We start from the raw sequence: 23,383 nt of genomic DNA, 5'->3' as shown, positions 1-23,383 counted from the left end.
AAACTGAGGGAGTATTGTGTTGCTCATAAAGACAATGTAATGATTTTAATTAAGCTGCGATGACATTTAATATTCAATTAATAATGAGCTTTACGTAGATGTTTCACTGTGTAATATGTTTTATTTATTTTTAGTAGCGACAAGTTTAAAAGCCGATAATGTCCAATAAATGCTTTATATTGCTCATTTGAAGGTCAAGGTGACTTTGTTAAAATATCAAAAATTCTCAGACAAATCTCATCTTTGAAATTATGAATATTTACAACAACACTGAGAAAAAGGAAGAGTTCATAATATGGACTATAAAACGAGGCTTTAAACAGCGGGTCTTTAGTATTCAAGCTGATAGTAATCCCGAAGCCCGGGTAATGTAGATGTAATTTATATCAAACATTTTGAACCTAACCAATTCATATTATGTTTACATTAATTTGTTTATATTTAGACAAATCGAATTTCATACCATGAGCCTGTCTATCAGAGTCCTGTCTATCAAACTATACAAAAGGGTATTTAAAAACAAGTAAAAAAGCTGTAAGTTCGGCCGGGCCATTTGGTACAAATTTGACAATTTCCAAAAAAATAAAATAAAATAAAATCCGTTAAAAATTCTATTAAAATCTTAAAAATACCGAATGCCTATACGACGACGTGGACCTGCATAGGCAAATTTTGTCATAAGTTATTACAATATTTAAATGCGAAACTTGAAGAAAAATCTGCTTATAATGTAGCTAAAATCGTCAAAACACCGAATATAGGGGGTATCGTTATATGGGGGCTATACGAAGACGTGGACCTGCACAGACAATTTTCTGGCATGGGCTGAAATATCCATTACGAACTTCACATGCGAAATTTGAAACAATCCCGGTAAATAATGTCGCTAAAATCATCAAAATACCGAATATCGGGGGTTATGGTATATGTGGGCTATACGAAGACGGGGACCTACATGGCCCATTTTCTGTTTTATGCTGCAGTATCTATAGCGAACTTCAAATACCAAATTTGGAACGATTCCGTTAAATAATGTGGCTAAAATCATCAAAATACCGAATATCAGGGGGTACCGTTATATAGGGACTATACGAAGACGTGGACCTACACAGATTATTTTCTGTCTTAGACTGTAGTATCCATTACGAACTTCAAATGCCAAATTTGAAACAATTCCGGTGAATAATGTCGCTAAAATCATCAAAATACCGAATATCGGGAGGTACCGTTATATGGGGGGCTATATGAAGACGTGGACCTACATGGCTCATTTTTTGACTTAGGATGTAGTATCCATTACGAACTTCAAATACCAAATTTGAAACAATTCCGGTGAATAATGTCGCTAAAATCATCAAAATACCGAATATCGGGAGGTACCGTTATATGGGGGCTATATGATAACTTGAACCTACATGTCCCATTTACGAACTTAACCTACCTACTGGCAAAATATATATGTGTGCAAAATTCTATGTCAATTTGTTCGAAAGATAGCGTGATTACAACAGACAGACAGACGGACAGACACACAGACATACAGACGGACATGGCTAAATCGTCTTAGAATTTTACGCTGATCAAGAATATATAAACTTTGTTGGGTCTGACATGAGTATTTCGAGGAGTTACAAACGGAATGACAAAATTAATATGCCCTCCATAGTATGGTGGAGGGTATAAAAATGGCAAATAAAAAGAGGTATAGATTTCTTTAAAATTAATACCACAGTAATTTGTATGAAATTCCCTATTAAAAAGGTATTTTGTTGATTTTCGCACACATAATGGGTTCTAGTTTTAGTGGCGAAACATTGTATGTATAGGTCCACGGTTTTGTATAGCCCCCATATAACAATACCTCTCAATACTCGGTATTTTGATGATTTTTGTCACATTTTCCACGGGATTGCTTTTTAGTTCGCAATGGGTTATATCTCCGGTGGCGGAACATAGTATTTATGAGTATACCTTTCGGAATATCCGTATTTTGATAATTTTTGCTACATTTCTCCACGTATATGTCCAAAAATTTGTATTGGTAGTTCGTATTGGATTCTAGCTCCGGTGGCTGAACATTGATTGTTTACGTCCACGTTTTCCTATAGCCAGGTTTATAAGAAGATTTGGTAGATGACAATTCTTGACGTATAAAATTCTTTAACTTTGATATAGAAATACAAGTGTTAAACTTGTGTTGTGCAAAACGCCTACCGAGTACATCGAATTTTAGGAGCTATCAGTATGAGTAGTATATATAGTTCACCTTAGAATATAATTTATGGTTTATAATCACATTGAGTAGAAACAGAAACACTCGAAAATTTATTGTATATATTTTTATGTATTGGGGGAGTGGACCGATAACTTCAAGTTTTCGCACCTAACCTAATATTGATACAAATATTATATGCAAAGTATGGATTGCGTCGTGGGCCCGATTCGTTTCATCTAATTTATGATCTTTAGATTTTTAAAGTAATGCAATGGATTTCCTTCACTTAAAAAATGTATTCTTCAATAAGTCAAAGAGTGTCACAGTTCAAAACAGATGGATTTTTAAACTCTTTCGGAACACTCGCCATATGATAAATTGTATTCCATGCTACTCATGAAATCTGTTTTGTTAAAATAAATCAAGTATAGCTACATTGAGGAAAAAAGATATGATAAAAATTACAAGGAAGGTTAATAGTCGGGCGGACCCGACAAGCCTCGTCGATTGGAATGGGCCCAAAGGGCCCAAAGGTCCGTCGAATATGGGCAACCTTATTTGAATATGTGTCATGGTTTTACAGAAGTCACAGTTTGTGATTATATTAAAACCGATCTGAGTTTCACCAAATAGATAAGAATCGATTAATTATCAAAAAATCTACCCAATTTTGACTGATATTAAATATATGGTGAACAGTAGTCGTCAAATCAGATGAAGATGTATATCGAAGCTTTGAAAACCTGAACCGATCCCAATTAAACTTGGCAAAGGTATTCTCGTGCTGTATATGATGTCCGGTATCAAATATCATTGTTGTGGAGTGCATATTACGCATGTGAGGGACTTTAGCGCCAAATCGGATGAAGCATATAGCATATCTTGTACCAAATATCATAGTTGTAGATTGCATATTACGAATGTGAGGGACTTAAACACCACATCGGAAAGTACTGGCTTCTACACTGAAATCGGTCGGAAATGCCATAATTCATTTAGACTGATATTTACCATCTGCTGCACAATAAACATGAAATCGGTAGAAGATATATATGGGAGCTATATCTAAATTTGAACCGATTCTCACCAATCGGATAATAAATGCGACCTGCATTTTGTTCACAAAAATACATGGACAGACGGACGGACTGACATGCATAAATCGACTCCAAAGTGATGAATATCCTCAAATGTAACTATGGGTCTATACCAGAGGGCTGCAACGAGTATGCAAAAATTCAAGCATACTCGGTTTCTTACATGATTTTTGTTGATGCAGTCGTTTAGTTTGATCTGAATGAAATGACCGTTTTCGCTTCGGATCGAATCGAACGAATATTTGAAATAGAAGAATATTGTCATAGTGCGACCGAAATTGTTGCAAGTAGAAACTACACAGGTGTAGGTAAACGAAAAGGTCGAAGTTTGTGAAAAATCTTGACCAATATTGTAAAATAGAAAAAAATATTTAAACATTTTTAGTTTTCTAAATACCAATGATGTGTTTCTTTATTAAAAAAAAATAATTTTGTTTTTTTTTTCAAATAAGTTACTGAAGTCTAGCATACCCAAAAACCCAAATAAAATGAAAAATTGTATGCTTATTAAATATAATTTGTACCAATTTCTTTAATGGGGACATCTTTTAGTTATGAAATCCTTAGTAAAATTGCAATCATGATTTCGCTCAAATTCCAACATTTGTGTTTTAATCAAATCAAATCACTCACTTAACTAGGATAAATAAAACCGATCAGACTCATCATAGATGATCGACCCGTTATGAACAATTCAACATAAGTTCGTAAACAAATAACTCATGTGAGCTGTTTGATTGCGATCACAAAACTTCGATCAATACATGTTTGATCACAATTTTTTCGTTTGGCTTGAGTAACTCGAATGAACATGTTGCATCTGACCGACTGATTGAGTTTGATTGTATTTCCACTGTGTGTGAGCAAGCCTACTCAATCATACTCATTGCAGCCCTCTGGTCTATACCGCTTCCTTCTCCATGTTATTAAAATGCTTAAAATTGGCAGGTATTTTTCTTGAAAAATCTTTTGCTGTTAGACCCTTCTAATTGTTCTCTTATTTATTTAATTATTATTAATTATTTTTTCTATAATGTCATATATGGACAATATTTTGCAATTAGCGAAATTAGTCGGAAATTATGGCAGAGACATGCAAAATGACGATTACCAGGTGGTGGTATTATGAGGTCTATAACTAAACGGGTGTGGGAATTATGTATACGCCTGTGCTGCTTTCAAAGATCTATGTGATACCCTTTTAACCTTTTTCATACTTTTTTTATCCATGTTGCTGAACACATTAGGTCATTCAAATCACTTTTTCGGGTCTAATATTTTCTGGAAATTAGTACGAAACAAAGGAATACTCTACTCCAAATATTCGGGTAAGTTGGCGGTTTGCGGGTAAAAACATAATGTCTTACATATAAAGCATGAACAATTTGAATAAAAAGATATAAATAAACTGTTATTTTTATCTCACAGTTTGACGAAGACTAAATTACTTGCCACATATCCCCATATACACACGTACATCGATATTCTATGTACTGTAACGTCCACAATTCGCTTGCTGACACTTCTAGTTAAAAATATACTTTCAGATGAAATTTTCCTTGGATAGACTCATTCTTATATTGCCATACCACTCAGTATAAATTGCAAGAGCCTACCAACCTACCATCTTCTAAATGGACGCTTTATGTGTGCGTGTGTTTAAGTTTCAATGTATTTCCGTAAAAAAATCGTCTGGAATCTTGCGGGTACCCATAAAGAATGTCGTAAAAGAGCCACAATATTCGATTACAACGGTTCTTATCGTATTCAAACTCTTGATATACACTCAACCTAGAATGCTAAACACTGAACTATATCTGCGGAACAGTGTAATTAAAAATAACTTAGGCGGAAGGCGAAAAAAGGCGAACAAATACAAAACAGTTCGGATGTAATCAAATCATATTTTGCTTCCTTCGCCCTCACGGTCCAAAGAGTAAGGTAACAAGGACAACCATTTGTTCTCCAATATGCATTGATGTGTGTGTGTGTGTGCGCGGGCGCCCAACTCCCACACACATTTGAAAGAAAACCGGAAAATGAATGGGATTTCGAAAATTACAAACAGCAGCAACGCATTGGAATGCTCAGTTGCTTTTGAATTATTTTGCCTCTGTTTCCTTATTCCTCATATTCTTATTTCGTTTGATACCTAAGGTCGGAGTAATTTAAGTGATTTTTTCCTGAGCAACGTAATGTTATTTAAAATTCACCACAGTGAGAGAAAGACATCGTTGGAAAACAACGGAGAAGCAACAACGAGAACAATGTTGAACGAAATTATAGTTACCGAGAGAACAACAAATTTAAAAGCACCAAATGCCGCTATCCACCTTTGCCCCGTTGCCCGTACACCACCCACGCACCACTCACCACAGCCCACAAGCACATGTACCCGCTACTACGTGTACACATTGAACACTCACGACCGAGAGGAGACCAAACACACCCAGAGGGCTAAATGAAATGAAACAAAAAGAAACAAGTGAAAAAACAACAACAACAGCAGCAAGATGAGTGGTACGACAGCAGAGGCAACAACATTGACAATCACATGGGGGGGTTGATTTTGACATTTGTTTGTTTAAAACCACCCTGAACCCCAACAGCAACAACCGCAATGGCAGCGACAACAGCATTGGTATCAACCGTGGCAGAGACACTGCCAGTGACAACGTTGAAAACTTTAAAACACAGCTGCTAACAGCAAATTCAAAGGGTCGGAGGGGCAGATTTTTTGTGGTAATCTGTTATCGGCTGTAGTTGCCCTTTATTTATGGATTTCTATACACCAGTGTTAATTATCCAGCTAATCCAAAAAAAAAAAAAAATAAATATCTACACAATTAATCAAGTTCGGCAACATTTGCAAATGTGTGCACTGGTCTTTCATCCAGGAAATTAGCTATTTGTAGCCCTGCTCTTCGACACCCACCCCCCCCCCCCCCCTGTTAAGTACCTAGACACAATCCATATCCTCCCTCTTGCAGTTAACTGTTGTTGCTGTTTTATGAGCTTAATTAATTATTGAATTAAATGCAACACTGTGCCATAAAGACCGGTCTCGTGCTCTTCGTGATGTCGAATGGCATCAACATCCGCCATATGCAATTCATTTTATTTGTATCGCTTTAGGCTTTCGTCAGCTTGAAACCACCCAATTCTGTGCTCATTTTAGAACATTTATTAGACAATGTTCAAATTGAAACGTAATGCAAGGAAAACAAGAAAAAAGATAGAGAAAATTAGCTGGCCAGTGATGGAGTATAAAAGGGATACTGTAATAAAGGGCGAAAATATACATTTTAACGGTTTGCAGACAGTTTTGGATAGACATGGTTGGGAGATATTCGACATTGGGTCAGATAATGTTGTATTCACCCTGCACCATCAGACGATATATAGCAATTTTACTCTTAGCCATATAGCTAGAGAGGGTATACAGGGTGAGATAAAAAACTGCAACGAAGTCAAACGCCATAATTTTTACATTTTTTAAATGTTTTTTTTTTCAGCTGACCTCTTGGCAAGTAATCACGATCATATTGTGTTTTTATAAACTGCTGGACAACGAATGTTTTCTCATCAACGAACGTTTTCTCATCAACCAAATTCGGCAGTTCACCACTTTCGGCCAAGCGAAGCAACTCTTTTGAGTTCTTGCAATTTTTGGAATTTCAATGGCTTTACCCCGAGCTCATTTTCAATATTTGCCGGATGGAATATTTCGATATGTTCAGCTCACGAACCATTTTTCGGCCACTGTGACGCGGGTTTCGATCAAGTCGCTTCTTTTCTTTTCGAACCATTGCTGTTTTCTTCCGTTCACTTCCTTGACATCGGGCTACGCTACCAGTATCACGGTAAAGAGCGATGGTACGATACACATAAGATTTAATCACATTTAAATGCTGGAGTGCTCTAAAAATTGCCACTTGTGGCTTTCTAGCCTAATATAAAGAAATCACACTATCACTCTTGAGTTCCATCACAAATAGCTTTTTATCGGGAAAATTCTCACCAAAATACATTTGCACGCTTGTAAAAAATATAATGAGCTGTCACTGGAATAATTTTAACAGCTGTGTGACGAGTGGTTTATATTATTGACAGCAGTCTGAAGTTGGTAGCAGTTTTGGCATCTCACCCTGTTCATACAGACATAACTTGCAGCGCATAAAAAATGTTTTAAATAATATATGCAATTAATTTTATTTAGATTACATCAACCTGGATATAGAAATATTTGTATATTCGGTAATAAAAGCCGTCGGGACTAGTTATATTATACACTACATCATTTTGCATATTTTGCACAGGTTTCCGCAACACATAAATTTGTATATTAGACACACGGACCGTCATAGAGTGTGTTCTTATCAGGATCATCAAAAATAACTCTAAAGTTTGGGCTTTATATTCAATCTCCCAAAATTATATTCAATATTTCAACACCTATCCTGCTTAATCTACCACCACCAGCTAATAGCTGTAAACTGAACTTTTTGCCACAATTTTCCTTGCGTTGAAATAATACTGACCGGCTGGTACTAACACGGTTTGTCGCACTCCGTTATTGAAATTACCAAAGGAGATCAGTAGATTGATTGCCCCAGATTTCGAACAGTAAATTATAATGACCCACATGAATAAGTAAAGAGTATCACCCAAGTGCCATCTGTCTGATATATTACGTTACTTGGCAACCCGTAATTTTCCCTCCAGCTCAACGGATATCATACATCTGAACACTGTACTTTTTTACCATAGTAATACCTGGATTGGAATGATGTGGATGAATCAGATTTAGATAGAGCGACTTCGCGTTTCTTGTGCACCAAATGCATTATATACGTCTAAATCTATATCTTCTATAAAAAAAATAATTTTGCTAAGTTATATAGAAATCATGCATCAAACGCGCTATGTATTTCCAATTTCAATGAAAATTGGAATGTGCAACGGAATCCGAAAGAAAAATAAATTTGCCAAATTATATTGAAATCGGCTCAGATTTGGATATAGCTCCCAATATATATTCTCGACCGGTTTCATATACTTGATGTTCAAACACGCTATGTATTTCCAATTTCAATGAGACTTGGAATGTGTAATGGAATTTGAAACAAATATATTCATATTTGGATATAGCTGCCATATACATTTTCGGCCGATTTCATATATTTGATGCATCAAAGAAAATCTGTATGTTAAATATCAATGAAATTCGGATATTGTACAAGGCAAATATTAAAAAACTACACAGCAATTAAATTGACGATACGATTATTACGGGGAAGAATGTAGGTCCATATAAATTGCAATCTTGAATCCTCCTAGGCAAAAGGAGTGGCGAAGCTCACCGGGTTCAGCTAGTATCTTCTATATCTATAAAAGAGGAAAATGTTTGTACGTTTGTTTGTTTGTAATTTATGGACTCGAAAACCGCTGAACAGATTTTCCTGCAAATTTCCAAGTACACTAAAACATCGCCTGAAAGTAACATAGGCTATATATTTTTTGAAATTCCACTCGGAACTGGAGATATAGCATCAGAATCGGAGGTACCTCCCAAAAATTTGGACTTTATATGCACATATCTATTGATCGATTACAGATACAGTCTCTAAATTTGGCATAGGTGATGGGATTTGATTAGAAAATATATTTGCTAAATTATATGGAAATCGGTTCAGATTTGGATATAGTTCTCATATATATTTTCGCCCGATTTCATGTATTTGCTTCAATGAAATTTGAAATGTGTGACGGGATTTGATCAGAAAATAAATTTGCCCAATTATATTGAAATCGGTTGAGGTTTGGGTACATCTCCCATATATATTTTTCGGCCGATCTCATGATTGTTATGTACCAAACACCATATGTATGTCCTATTCCAATGAAATTCTGAATGTGTGGCGGAATTTGGATACAATAATAAATTTGACAAATTAATTAGAAATCGGGTAAAATTTGGATATAGCTCCCATATATATTCTTGTCCGATTTCACATATTTGATGTACCAAACACGGTATGTACCTCCAATTGCAATGAAATATGGAAGGTGTGACGGAATTTGGTTTAAATGTAAATTTTGTCAAATTATATTGAAATCGTTTCAGATTGGGATATGATTTTATTAAGAAGTATTGACCCACAACGCAGTAAACAAGTAAAGAAAGCTGTAAGTTAAGCCGGACCTGCACAGACAATCTTCTGTCATAGGCTGTAGTATGCATTACGAACTTCAAATACCAAATTTGAACCAATTCTAGCGGATAATGTCTCTAAAATTATTAAAGTACCGAATATCGGGAGGTACCGATGTCTTGCAGACATAATATACATCTGAGTAAAATTTTATCAACCTACTTTATTTCGTTCGGAAGCTAGAGTGATTTCCACAGACGGACGGACATAGCTAAATCGACATATAATTTTATGCTGATCAAGAATACATATACTTTGTGGGGTCTAAAATGTACATTTCGAGGTGTTACAAACGGAATGACAAACTTAATATACCCTCCATACTATGGTGGAGAGTATAAAAACTACACAAGGGTTATTACTGGAAAGTATGTTGCTACCTCGAACTCTCTAATTGCAACAGAAATGCCTTTCAACTTCAAAAGATTGCAGTTTTCGGCACGCTTGGCATTTGCTATGAAATTAATAAATCCGAAGGACAATCCCTTCGTGTATGCGGACTTAATTTAGCATGTTCCTGCTTTCTCATGGTCAGCTGTTCCTGGCATGTTCACGCGTTGTAAGACCGAGCTATTTGTTTGTTTACGCATTAAAGTATTACAATAATAATGTTTTTAGAATTTTTTAATTTGTTTTATTTATATTTTTTAACCAACAAATATTCATACATAAAATTTAGAATGCATATGAAAGCGAAAGGAGTAGCGAAGCGCGACGGGTTCAGCTAGTATATATATAAAAGAGTAGTGAAATAACTGACTGGTTAAGAATCTTGAAATTTCGCTCGAAGGTGGGTCTTGGTGCACAGGCGTGTGGTAAGGATGGGGCTTTGGAAATTCGTAGCTTTGACATACAGGGTGAGATGAAAAAACTTCAACAAACTTCAGACTGCTGTCATTTCTAAGCCACTGGTCCGACAGCTATTAGTGACAGCTCATTATACTGTTTACAAGCGTACAAAAGCATTTTGGTGAGAGTTTTCCAGAAAAAAGTTATTCGTAATGGAATTCAAGCGTGATAGTGCGATTTCTTTATATTTGGCTGGAAAGCAACAAGTGGCTATCTTTAGAGCACTTCAGCATTTAAATGTGAATACAGCTTTTATGTCTCGTACCATCGCTCGTTACCGTGATGCTGGTAGCGTAGCCCGACGGAAGAAAACGGCAACATCAGCAGAAATGGTTCGAAAAGTAAAGAAGCGATTTGATCAAAACCCGCGTAGTAGTGGCCGAAAAATGGCTCGTGAGCTGAACATATCGCAATATTCCATTCGACAAATATTGAATAACTAGCTCGGGGTAAAACAATTGAAATTCCAAAAAGTGCCAGAAATTACACAGCAACAGAAAAAACAGACTCAAAAGAGCTAAAGAGTTGCTTCGCTTTACCGAAAATGGTGAACTGCAGAATTTGGTGTTCTGCGATGAGAAAACATTCGTTGTCCAGCAGTTTGTAAACATACAAAATGATCGTGTTTAATTGCCAATGAGGTCAGCTAAAAATGTGCACCTCAGGTTGACCACCAGAACTCAATCGCCGGCCATGATGATGGTGTGGGCCATCATAACAGCCGATGGTCGCTCTCCGCTCGTATTAATCGACCGTGGCATCAGAATAAATGGCGAATATTATCGCGAAAATATTCTGGAGGGTACATTAAAGCCTCGGGCACGCAAACATTTTATCCGCAGACCAGGACTCAGCACGCGCCACCCAAGAATTGTTACAAGATGAGGTTTCTACGCACAATGGCCAACAAAATCTCCTGATACCAATCCGTTGGACTATTGTGTCTGGAGTATTTTGGAAAGCAAGGTTGGCACTAAAATTACCAAAGTGTCGATCACCTCAAGCAAGCAAGTTTCACCGGGAATGGGCCATAATATCGCAGAGCAGCGTGTGACGGTTTCATTTTCCGTTCGTGCCAAAGCTGACCAATTCGAACAAATCTAAAATTATTCTAAAATTTGATGCTATTTCCAACATTTTTTTTATTCAATAAAATTTAAAAAATATGTAAAAATTATGGCGGTTGACTTTGTTGCAGTTTGTTTTTATCTCATCCTGTACATAATTGGATTTTTAAAAATCATTTTAAATATCAAGATTCGTTCGATTGTTAGGCGCAATAATGAATGTATGAATTTTGAATCTCCACTCGAATAATTCAAAATACTATGAGAATTGAAGTGTGTTTATGACTTTTGTAGTACTAGCCGATATTGCACTAGTAAGCAAAAACTATTAACAAGTTGAACCGGCCATGTGATCAAAGTACCTTCTCTAATATGAAATGCAGTAGCAAATGTAGTAGCTACCGTGTTAGCGAAATAATATAATTCTAATGCAAAAACTCAACGCCAAAGTGCACAGTATCCGCTCTTTTCCTACACTGTATACCAAATTTAGTAACATTAAGTAATTATCATTATCAATTATTAACAATTCCCCTTTGTTGCATCTAGCGAACCTCTTATCAAATTGCAGAATTCAAACTCCCTCCGTTTTTTCCAATATAATGAATTTCCAAATTTAGCCTTGAATTGTTCGAAATTATAATTATTATATTATTATACCCTACAATATTGGCTCAAAAATGTTTACATTTTCGTAATATTTTTACACCACACAACACTTGAGTCGCCATTATCGTACGATCCTCACGGCAGTTTTCATGGGGATTGGGCTAGGGCCCGAACAGAAGCCTATTGTTTTTGAAGATGTTGGAAAAATATTTAGAGGTTGAAATGGACCAAAAAAAATCCTGATTTTGATTGCCATATTACAGGTCACAATTAAGGATCAATCGACGTGTTATTTCGCATGAGATTAGTATTTAGGACAAGGCAGAATCCAAGCGTTTTGAATGGTCATCTGTTAATATTAAGCAGGTAAAGTAGACCACAACTTTTGTGTGGAAATTTTTGAATACCTATCACTACGACAGAGGGTCTCCGGTCAAAAACCAAAGGTATTTGCGGACCAAAATATATTTGTACTTAAGGGTCTTTCCAATATAGAAAATGTAGTGTTGTAGGGTATCATGGTCGTTTGATCTATTCCTAATGAGTGTATATGAAACCAATGATTTTATACCCTCCACCATACTCTTCATTGTATATTAAATTTGTCAATCGGGGACCCCAAAAAGAATATAATTATTTCAGTTCAGAATTAAATTATAAAGTCGTTTGTCTGCCTATCCGTACATCTGCTTGTCACTTGAAATCACGGTAGAGTCCACATTATTTAATCTAGAGCTTTGAAATTTGACACAAATGTTTATATTATGTGTAGGCTGATAGGTATTGAAAAAGGGCTATTTTGCTCCACGCTTAGGTAAGGCCCATGTAACGGTACTGTCAGATTTGAGGTATTTAGAACGTTCCTGCCACAATTTCCAACTAAATCAGCTTAAACTTTACATTTGGGATTCTCGGTACGTCCGTTCTCTCTGTGCAAAACAAAAAATCTCTACAGCTCTACTAATTGGTATAGCTCCCATATAACGGTGGTGGTCTACACAAACTAGCTGCAGATTGTGAATGACATATAATGGCAATTTTTCTAGTGAACCATATGTTTCTGTTTTCATCCTAAACCAATCTCTTCTGTCCTTATTGCCAATAGTTTGTTATCCTGGCTTGTGGCATTTCCCTTCTTTCGTAGATTGAAGACGCAGAGACAGCTATACCTTAATCATTTGCAAAACAAGAAAATGTACATCTTCTTCGCATCTTGTACACATTATACTGCAGTCTCTTACATGCTAGTATTATGGAGTGTAATTGCGAAATGAAGTACTTCATTAGCAGGGTTTTAAGAATCATTTTAGTACAAAAGGTTTTTACAATCTTTATGAGAAATTTTCGTAAAGCATCAATTTTTTTCAGATGTTTCTTCGTTGGTTATAGTTAAGAAATCGAAAGCATTAGTTTACAAATAAGCATAGAGCCAGATTGTCGAACGTGAAGCATGCAATACAAAAATGCATAAACTTAATTTGTACGCTCTTCAATTCATTACCAATGGAATGGGAGGCTATTATGGAGAGAATCTATTCCCATATATGTATATAACAGTAAATCAGTCTATGTAATCGGAAAATATATACGAGTACTTTTTATTTTCTATTTATCTTCTTCACTTTGAATGTATTGCAATATGTTGTATGTTATTCCGAATCCTTTCTTTTTCATAAAGTTTTAATTGTTTCCCCATTATTGTTTTCGTAACCAGTGGGGAAAGAAAAAAGTACTTAATTTGATTTGAGAAAATCGCCATACTGACAACCCCATCATTTAGCTCGTCTTCAATGTTGGGTCTGTGTGTTTTCTGTTTTTTTTTTCTTTTTCTGTTTTCTATGGCGGCGCTTGTTCTAGTGTTGAATTTTATTCAGCTGTTGTCCGTGATGAGTTTTCCTTTTGGCTCTGATGTCGTTCGTTTGGTTGCCTCTGAAAATCGATACGCTGAGAATTATATCTGTAAGTATGAAGGTATGTACCAGCAGTAGAGAAACCAGAAGCAGCGACCGCAGCTACAACAATTCGATGTCAGTGGTAATATATAGCACTTATGGTATCCAATCAGAAAATAAATATATACATTTATTTATTTTTGTAGAATCATTTTATAATAATTTGTTTTATATCTATTAACATTATATCCTTTTTCTTTGTTTTTTTTTTTCTATTCTTTTATTTTTTATATTGCATCACCAAAGTGGCACTGCTATGAAAATTCTATGGAATTTTCTTTTTTTCTGAATGAGAGACACTTACTTTTGGTTACACTTTAATACACACACACAGAGACATGCACACACATTTTTCCTTTTCACAGACATATTTGGTAATTATTCTTCTTCCATGGAAAAGTGAAAAATTTTGCACTGGACAATTTTGTCGTTGCTTTTTTCAATTTGGTCACTAAACACGTCCATATAGAAATGTGCGAAGGGACAAACCCGATTTTCCTTTTTTTAACAATTCAGATCCTTTTTTTTCTATTAACTTTTCTATATATTCTTTTTTGTGAAATCTTTAATGCAATTAAAACGTATTCGTTACTAAGGAGAGACGAGTGTTTTGTAAGACAAATGAGTTAAAACTGATTTTGCTGGTACAACGGATAAGGGTAACTGCGAGTAAAACAGGCGCACACACGTACGGACAAACGCCCATAGTTAAAAGCTCAGCAATTGTCATTTTCTCTATCTCTTCCTGCATGTAGAGGATTTTACGTCAAAACTTCGTTACCGCTGGGTTGAGTTTGCGCCCTAGCCCATGTTGGACCAATAAATATTTCATGTTCACCCTGTTCTCTCACGAATTTCGGGAAATTCAACACGGACTTGAATGAATTCAAAATATAAACAATTGGCAACCAACAGTATCTTGGAGAGCAACATTAATATTGGATGTCCTTTTGAGGGGTTGTCCTTCATTGTAACCCCCGGAAACAGTGGACAAGAAAATGTTGCATAGTACCTGAGAGCACACTGATGGGCTAGTGCTGACGAGGCGAAATGACAACGTGAACAGTGACGTCATGTTCCGGTTATTCCAACATAACCCCCAACAAGAAACACAATCAAACACAAATTCCAACTGTCACATAAGGGTTGTTTTACTTCATTCGCCAAGATTAGTGGTGAGAATGAGTGGTGAATTTTCTGCATAAATGCCTTAAGGTATGCTAAGGATTTTGCAAATAAACATTTTTGATGTCTAGCATTAAATACAGATGGCGCTGAAGTAATAATTAAAAATATTCGAATCGATGACAGTTTGTTTTTCGCACAGAAATCGCAATGTTTATTCATTATAGAACAGTGGTTGCGTTTATTAATCATGATATATTCCTAATAAAACTTTGTGTGTTTTGTTTAAAAAAAAAACTCTTTCAAAATGAACACACAGTTGCTGATAGGCGATAAAATAAACAATACTTCTTTTTTTTTTAATTTGCCATACCTAATTTTTATAATCTATAATAAATGGCGAAATCGGTGAGCATTGTAGAATATAGGTAATTATCATTTTTCGATAAATAATAGCTAAAATATAATTAAAGAGGGACGTTCTAGGATGAGTAGAGACGTTATTTTGTGACAATCGTATTGTATATCATACTAGCTGAAACCGGCATGCTTCGCTATTGCGTTCGCTTTTATATGCATTCAAAATTTTATATTCAAATTTGTATAGAACAAGTAAAAAAGCAGCTAACAGCATTTGGAAGGAACTTGAAAAATTTCAAAAAACTTCCGGAAACTACCACTTAAAAGACTGTTATATGGAGACTATACGAAGACGTGGACCTGCTTACGAAATTTTTTGTCATAGGCTGCAGTACCCATTACGAACTTCAAATACCAAATTTTAAACAATTCCGACAAATAATGTCGCTAAAATCATAAAAATTCCGAATATCGGGATGTACCGTTATATGGGGGATATACGAAAACGTGGACCTGCATACAAAAATTTTTTCCATAGGTTGTAGTTCCCATTAGGATCTTCCAATACGAAATTCCGGTAAAAACTGTCGCTAAAATCATGAATATACCGAATATCAGGAGGTACCGTTATGTGGAAGCTATACGAAAACGTGGACCGACATGCCCCATTTACGAACTTAACCTGCCTGCTGGTAAACTATGCATGTATGCAAACGGTTGTCCTTCTAAATTAGTTCGAAAGATAGCGTGATTACAACAGACAGACGGACATCGCTAGATCGTCTTAGAATTTTTCGCTGATCCAGAATGTAGTTTGTAGGGTCTATTATAAATATTTCGAGAAGTGAATTAATTTTTTGTGTACTTTTTTATGCCCTCCACCAAAAAAAGTATGGAGGGTATATTAAGTTCGTCATTCCGTTTGTAACTCATCGAAATAATCATTTTAGACCCAACAAAGTATATATATTCTTGATCAGCGTAAAATTCTAAGACGATTTAGCCCTGTCCGTCCGTCTGTTGTAATCGCGCTACAGTCTAAACGAATTAAGATAGGAAGCTAAAATTTTGCACAGATCTCTCTTTTGTCTGCAGGCAGGTCAAGTTCGAAGATGGGCTATATCGGCCCACGATATCGTATAGCCCCCATATAACGGTACCCCCGATATTCTGTATTTTGATGATGTTAGCCACATTTTTCAATGGAATTGTCTGAAAATCCACACAAGTAGTTCCTTGTGGGTACTTTATACCTCGGCAGAGAATTATCTATATAGGTTCACAATATCGTATAGCCCCCATATAACGGTACCCCCCGATATTCAGTATTTTGATGATTTTAGCCACATTTTTCAATGGAATTGTCTGAAATTCCACAAAATGAGTCCCATGTGGGCATTTTAAGCCCTCAAAAAGAATTGTCTATATAGGTCCACGATATCGTATATCCCCCATATAACTGTACCCCCGATATTCGGTATTTTGATGATGTTAGCCACACTTTTCAATGGAATTGTCTTAAAATGTATCGATATCGTACATCCCCCATATAACGGTACCCCCGATATTCGGTATTTTGATGATTTTACCCACATTTTTCAACGGAATTGTCTGAAAATCCACATAAGGAGTTCCTTGTGGATACTTTATACCTCGGCAGAGAATTATTTATATAGGTCCACAATATCGTATAGCCCCCATGTAATGGTACCCCCGATATTAGGTATTTTGATGATTTTAGCCACATTTTTCAATGGAATTGTCTGAAATTCCACAAAAGGAGTCCCTTGTGGGCATTTACCTCCCCAAAAAGAATTGTCTATAGAGGTCCACGATATCGTATATCCCCCATATAACTGTAACCCCTGATATTCGGTATTTTGATGATGTTAGCCACGCTTTTCAATGGAATTGTCTTAAAATCAACACAAGTAGTTCCTTGTGAGTACTTCACCCCCTGAGAGAGAATTGTCTATACAGGTCCACGATATCGTATATCCCCCATATAACGGTACCTCCCGATATTCGGTATTTTATGATTTGCCCCACATTTTTCATCGGAATTGTCTGAAAATCCACACAAGGAGTTCCTTGTGGGTACTTTATACCTCGGCAGAGAATTATCTATATAGATCCACGATATCGTATAGCCCGCATATAACGGTACCCCCGATATTCGGTATTTTGATGTTTTTAACCATATTTTTCAACGGAATGGGGTTCTTTGTACACAAGGGGTTCTTTGTGAGCACTTTACCCCCCGACAGAGAATTCTGTATATAGGTTAACGATAACATATAGCTCCCATATAGCGGTACCCCGCGATATTCGGTATTTTGATGATTTTAGCCACATTTTCCAATCGTATTGTCTGAAAATCTACACACGGAGTTCTTTGTGAACACTTTACCCCTGAAACGGAATTGTCTATATAGGTCCACAATATCGTATATCCCCCGTATAACGGTACTCCCCTATATTCGATATTTTGATGATTTTAGCCACTTTTCCAATGGAATTATCTGAAAATCCATACAAGGAGTTCCTTGTGAGTACTTTACACGCAGACATAGATTTGTCTTTATAGGTCCACAATATCGTATATCCCCCATATATCGGCACCTTCCTATATTAGATATTTTAAAGATTTTAAAAGAATTTTTATTGGATTTTATTTTTTTGAAAATTTTCTAATTCGTTCCAAATGGTGGAGGGTATTCAAAGTTCGGCCCAGCCGAACTTACTGCTTTTTTACTTGTTACTGTTAGAAATTTAGAACAAATTCCGTCACACATTCCAAACTTCATTAAAAATATAGCTTCTTTGGTTCATCAAATACACCAAATCGGCCAAAAAATGTATATAAGAACTATATCCAAATCTAAACCGATATCAATATAATTTGACAAATTTATTTGTAGACCAAATTGCGTCACACATTCCAGATTTAATTGAAATTGGAGATATATACCGTGTTTGGTGCATCAAATATACCAAATCGGCCAAAAATCATATTGGAACTATATCCAACTCTGATCCAATTTCAATATAATTTGGCAAATTTATTTTCTGATCAAATCCCGTCACTAATTCCAAATATCATTGAAATCGGACATACATATCGTGTTTGGTGCATCAAATACGACGATTTAGCCCTGTTCGTTCGTCCGTCTGTTGTAATCTTTTGTCTGCAGGCATGTCAAATTAGAAGATGGACTACATCGCATAGCCCCCAAGCAACGTCAAATTTCGTATTTATAATTCTTAATAGGTACTACAGCCTATAACAAAAAATTGCGTTTGCAGGCCTAGGTCTTCCTCCATATAGCCTCCATATAATGGTGCCTCCCACTATTCGGAATTTTGATGACTTTAGCGACATTATTCACCGGAGTTGTTTCAAATTTCGTATTTAGAGATCGTAATGGGAACTGCACTCCAAGTTTAAAAATTTTCTATGCAGGTCCAGGTCTTCGTATAGGCAACATATATCAGTACCTCCCTATATTCGGTATATTAATGATTTTAGCTACATTATTCACCGTATTTTCTTTTTCAAATTTCCCTTTTAAATATTGTAATGGCTTATGACAAAAGTTGCCTATGCAGGTCCACATCTTTGTAAAGACTTATATTGGGATCGGCTATATTCGGTATTTTTAAGATTTTAACAAAATGTTTAGCGGATGTCATCTTTTTGAAAAATTTTCAAATTCGAATCAAATGGTGGAGGGTATTCAAATTTCGAATAAGAAATGAGAAATAAAAAAGTGTGTTCCTATATGGAAAACATTGTAAATATTGCAAACAAAAATTTCAAAATTATCAATATGGCAAAATTTGAAGATTCTTGCTTGTTAGGGAACTTTATTCATTACGTGATTTATATTTTAACAGGGTGTATACAAACACAGATTTTCTAAGCTATGCGAGTTTTCTTTAAAGAGAAATCCAAATTTTAAGAAACTCATCTTTCTGTTGCTTTTCATTTCCGGTTACCCGAACTGTTTGAGGGTTCTTGCCAAAACATAACGCAAATATGATGATCTTGGTACGAAAGTCAATTTTTCTTCTTCCTATATCAGACGGGGTCGCCTTTATTATACCTTGATGATTGAAATCGGGTATAGCATATTTGTGGGTGCTATAGCTGTATGTAAACTGATTTTCTACAAATTTAGCATATTTGATTTTACGATAAATTCGGTGTTAGTACTGAAATCCATCAACTTTTTTCTAATGTAACACATTTTTGCATCACAAACCTGAAATCGGATGACCCGTTCTGAATAAATGTGGGCATAGATATTTCTAAACGGGTTTTGACATTTTGTACCGAAAACCAGTCCTGTGGAGTACACATTAAAGCTATACGGGATTTAGATATGAAATCGGATGAAACACATATAATAAGAGCTATAACGTTATCTGAATCGATTTTCACCAAACTTGACATGCTTGCTTTTATATGCTAGAATTCCTCATATTTCTGTCTCTCCCTGGCTTGTCGGCAAAACACTTACAGGGTGAGATGAAAAAACTGCAACCAAATGTGACAACAGTGACTCGTTTTAAGTGTTTCGTTTTTACTTACAAGTCAGCATAATGCATAAATCGTTTGAACATGTCTTCTTTGTTGCAGAAAATTTGCAAATTGTAAACCCAGTCTTCATAATATTAAATTCCTAATTTTCAAATTTTGAATATTTTTGTTTTTTTTTTCCGCGTGTCGTTTCAGACATGCTACTGTAACCGCTGTAAGATTTTTGATTATTTGTTTTCTGTATCTAATCACGCAAAACAACGCTGAATAAACAGAGTGTCTTAAAATAAATAGGCAATAACTTTTTTCGAAATTCCGTGGGTTTTAAAACTAACGATACATTTTGAAAATATTTATATGGGACTGTTTATTATTATTCGGAGTTCTGGACACCAGGATGGATTTTCCCAAATGTCTCCGAAAATAATATTGGCTCCCATTTTCACATCATTTTTCAAGGCTCTGTTTCATTGAATGATATATTTCAGATACCTTTAAAGCTACGGAATGGCATACGGGACTAAGTTACATAATTATTTAAGCAATGTTATAAATGTAGGCCCAGGAAACCGCCAAAATATTATTTTTCTACCCTCCACCATAGAATGGAAGGTATTTTAAGTTTGTAATTTCGTCTGTAATACTAATAATATACATTTTACACAAAGTATATACATTCTTGATCGGCATAAAATCCAATGTCGATTTAACGATGCCCATCTGTATGTCTGTTGTAATCAGCGTTTGAAAATAAACAGTATTGTGCTGTACCGTAGAGTTTTGTACCGTTCTGAGGTGGAGTGGTGCTCCGCAGTCGGAGCACTACAAAATTGTAGTGTACCACATGGCATAACATTAAAAAAATAATGTACCGGTAGTGTACCAGATATGTGTTGTTAACGATTTGTGAGAAAAATTAGATGTTTGATGTTTTTGATAATGCAAAAAATACTAATACAACACAATATTATGAAAATAAAAAAAATATTTTATTCGTCATGTAGTATTTTTAGATTGGTTGCGAAATAGAGGAAAGTAGAAAAAATGTGGGAATTGGTAGAATGAATAATAAAGGACCAAATCTGAAGTGATAATAATTTGTATTTAACCATTGAAAATTGAAATTTTTAATTTTCCGCGAAAAAGGGAATTTTAGTGGTTGTATTGTAATGGGTTATTATGCAAATAATTTACCCGTTATTTTGTGGTACTGAAAAATCAATGAATGTAGGTGTAAAAAAACTAAATATTTTACAAAGTATGGCCAAGTGTTTAAAATCAGTTTTATTTCGATTTTTTTAATGTGGTGCATGTGGTACACTACGATTTTATAGTGTTCCGACTGCGGTACACTATTATTTTCTAGCGCTTCGACTGCGGCACACTATGATCATCGTTGTGTTCCGGTACAGTGTCACTAAACATTTTTTTGGTAGTGTACCGGTACACTACCGCTAAAATTTTTTAGTGATACTGTACCGGTACAGCACACTATGTTTGTGTACTGTTTATTTTCGAACGTTGGTTGTAATCACGCTATCTTTCGAACGAATTGAGGAAGAAGGCTAAACTTATGTGCACATGTGTATTTTGCTAGTAGGCATGTAAAGTTCGTAAAGGTCCACTACTTCATATAGCCCCTATATTACGGTAACTCCCAATATTCGGTATTATTATGGTATTAGAGACATTATAGTCCGGAATTGCTCAAAATTTCCTATTTAAAATTTGTATTAGGTACTACAGCCTATGACAGAAAATTGTTTATAAAAGTCCATGTGTTCGTATAGCCCCTACATAACGGTTCCTCCCAATATTCGGTATTTTATGGTATTAGAGACCTTATAGTCCGGAATTGTTTCAAATTTCGATTTTGAAGTTTGTAATGAGTACTACAAACTGTAACAGATCCTCGTCTTCCTATGTAGGTTCACATCTTTGTACAGTTCCCATGGTTTTAATTTAAGCAGTATTTTTCGACGGGATTTTTTAAGTTCCTTCCAAATGACGGACGGTATGAAAAGTTTGGTCCGGCCGGACTTTGTTGATTTTTACTTGTTTATTGTCCATAGACATATATGACTAAATGCTCTCAGCTAATATACAAACACAACAAATACAAATAATATAACAATACAAAATATTAGAGAAAATTTACAGACTTGTACAAAAGAAAATCAACATAAATAAGTATTTTTTGATTAAACAATTTTGTTTTTGTTCCTGTCATGGATTTCAGGCGAATTTTGGTTTTTTACTTTTTATTAGTTATTTTTTCGTTCTGAATTTAGTGACACCTGGGGTAAATGTTACAAACTAACGTGATGTATATTTCCATAATATAGCTCCACCTACGTGTCATTTTATAACTAATGACATATGCTCATGTGAAGATGGTACGGACATTTTGAATACATTCTGGTAGTTTTCATATTGTCCCCTAGATGGCTCTATCCTTGTTTTTGTGTAAGAACAGCCGCATGTTCCTTGGGAAACGTGGCAGAAATAGTAAAGTGTAAACAATTGGCTTACTATGTCAACTTGTAAACACACCTCTTAATTTATCAAAATAATGAATAACGAGATGTGAGACATCATAGATTTTTTTGTAGTGAGAAGTGGTACCCATACAAGCTCCAATTACCAAATTTGAAAACGTACGTAGGATTTCCGATATATACAGGGTGAGATGAAAGAACTGCAACCAACCTCAGACTACTGTCAATTCTAACCCACTCGTCCGACAGCTGTTAAAATTATTCCAGTGACATCTCATTATATTGTTTACAAGCGTACAATAGAATTTTGGTGATAATTTTCCAGAAAAAACTTATTCGTGATGGAATTCAAGCGTGATAGTGTGATTTCTATATATTTGGCTGGAAAACTATAAGTGGCTATCGTAAAAGCACTCCAACATTTAAATGTGAATAAATCTTTTGTGTCTCATACTGGTAGCGTAGCCCGACATCAAGGAAGTGGACAGAAGAAAACAGCAACATCAGCATAAATGGTTCGAAAAGTAAAGAAGTGATTTGATCGAAACCCGCGTCGCAGTGGCCGAAAACTGGCACGTGAGCTGAACATATCGCAGTATTTCATTCGGAAAATATTGAAAAATGAGCTCGGTGTGAAGCCATTGAAATTCCAAAAAGTTCAAGAACATACACCGCAATAGAATGAAAATAGACTTAAAAGAGGTAAAGAGTTGCTTCGCTTGGCCGAAAGCGGTGAACTGGCGAATTTGACTTTCTCCGATGAGAAAACATTCGTTGTCCAGCAGTTTGTAAATGGACGAAATAATCGTGTTTACATGCCAAAGAGGTCAGCTGAAAATGTGTACCTTAGTTT

General features: G+C 35.5%; 1 protein-coding gene across 1 annotated transcript in view; it reads right to left on the bottom strand.

Moving 5' to 3' along the window:
• Window positions 1-15,137, bottom strand: part of LOC101891215 (serine/threonine-protein kinase BRSK1) — a 67,254-nt gene extending 52,117 nt beyond the window's left edge. Inside the window, exon 1 of the mRNA XM_059129302.1 lies at window positions 14,032-15,137. The gene's annotated coding sequence lies outside the window, so the exon portion shown is untranslated. The remainder of the gene's footprint in view (window positions 1-14,031) is intronic.
• Window positions 15,138-23,383: the final 8,246 nt, after the last annotated feature.

This window comes from Musca domestica, unplaced genomic scaffold (genome assembly GCF_030504385.1).
Source record: "Musca domestica strain aabys unplaced genomic scaffold, Musca_domestica.polishedcontigs.V.1.1 6, whole genome shotgun sequence".
Taxonomy (NCBI): Eukaryota; Metazoa; Arthropoda; class Insecta; order Diptera; family Muscidae; genus Musca; species Musca domestica.
This window is presented reverse-complemented; position numbering and strand designations above follow the sequence as displayed.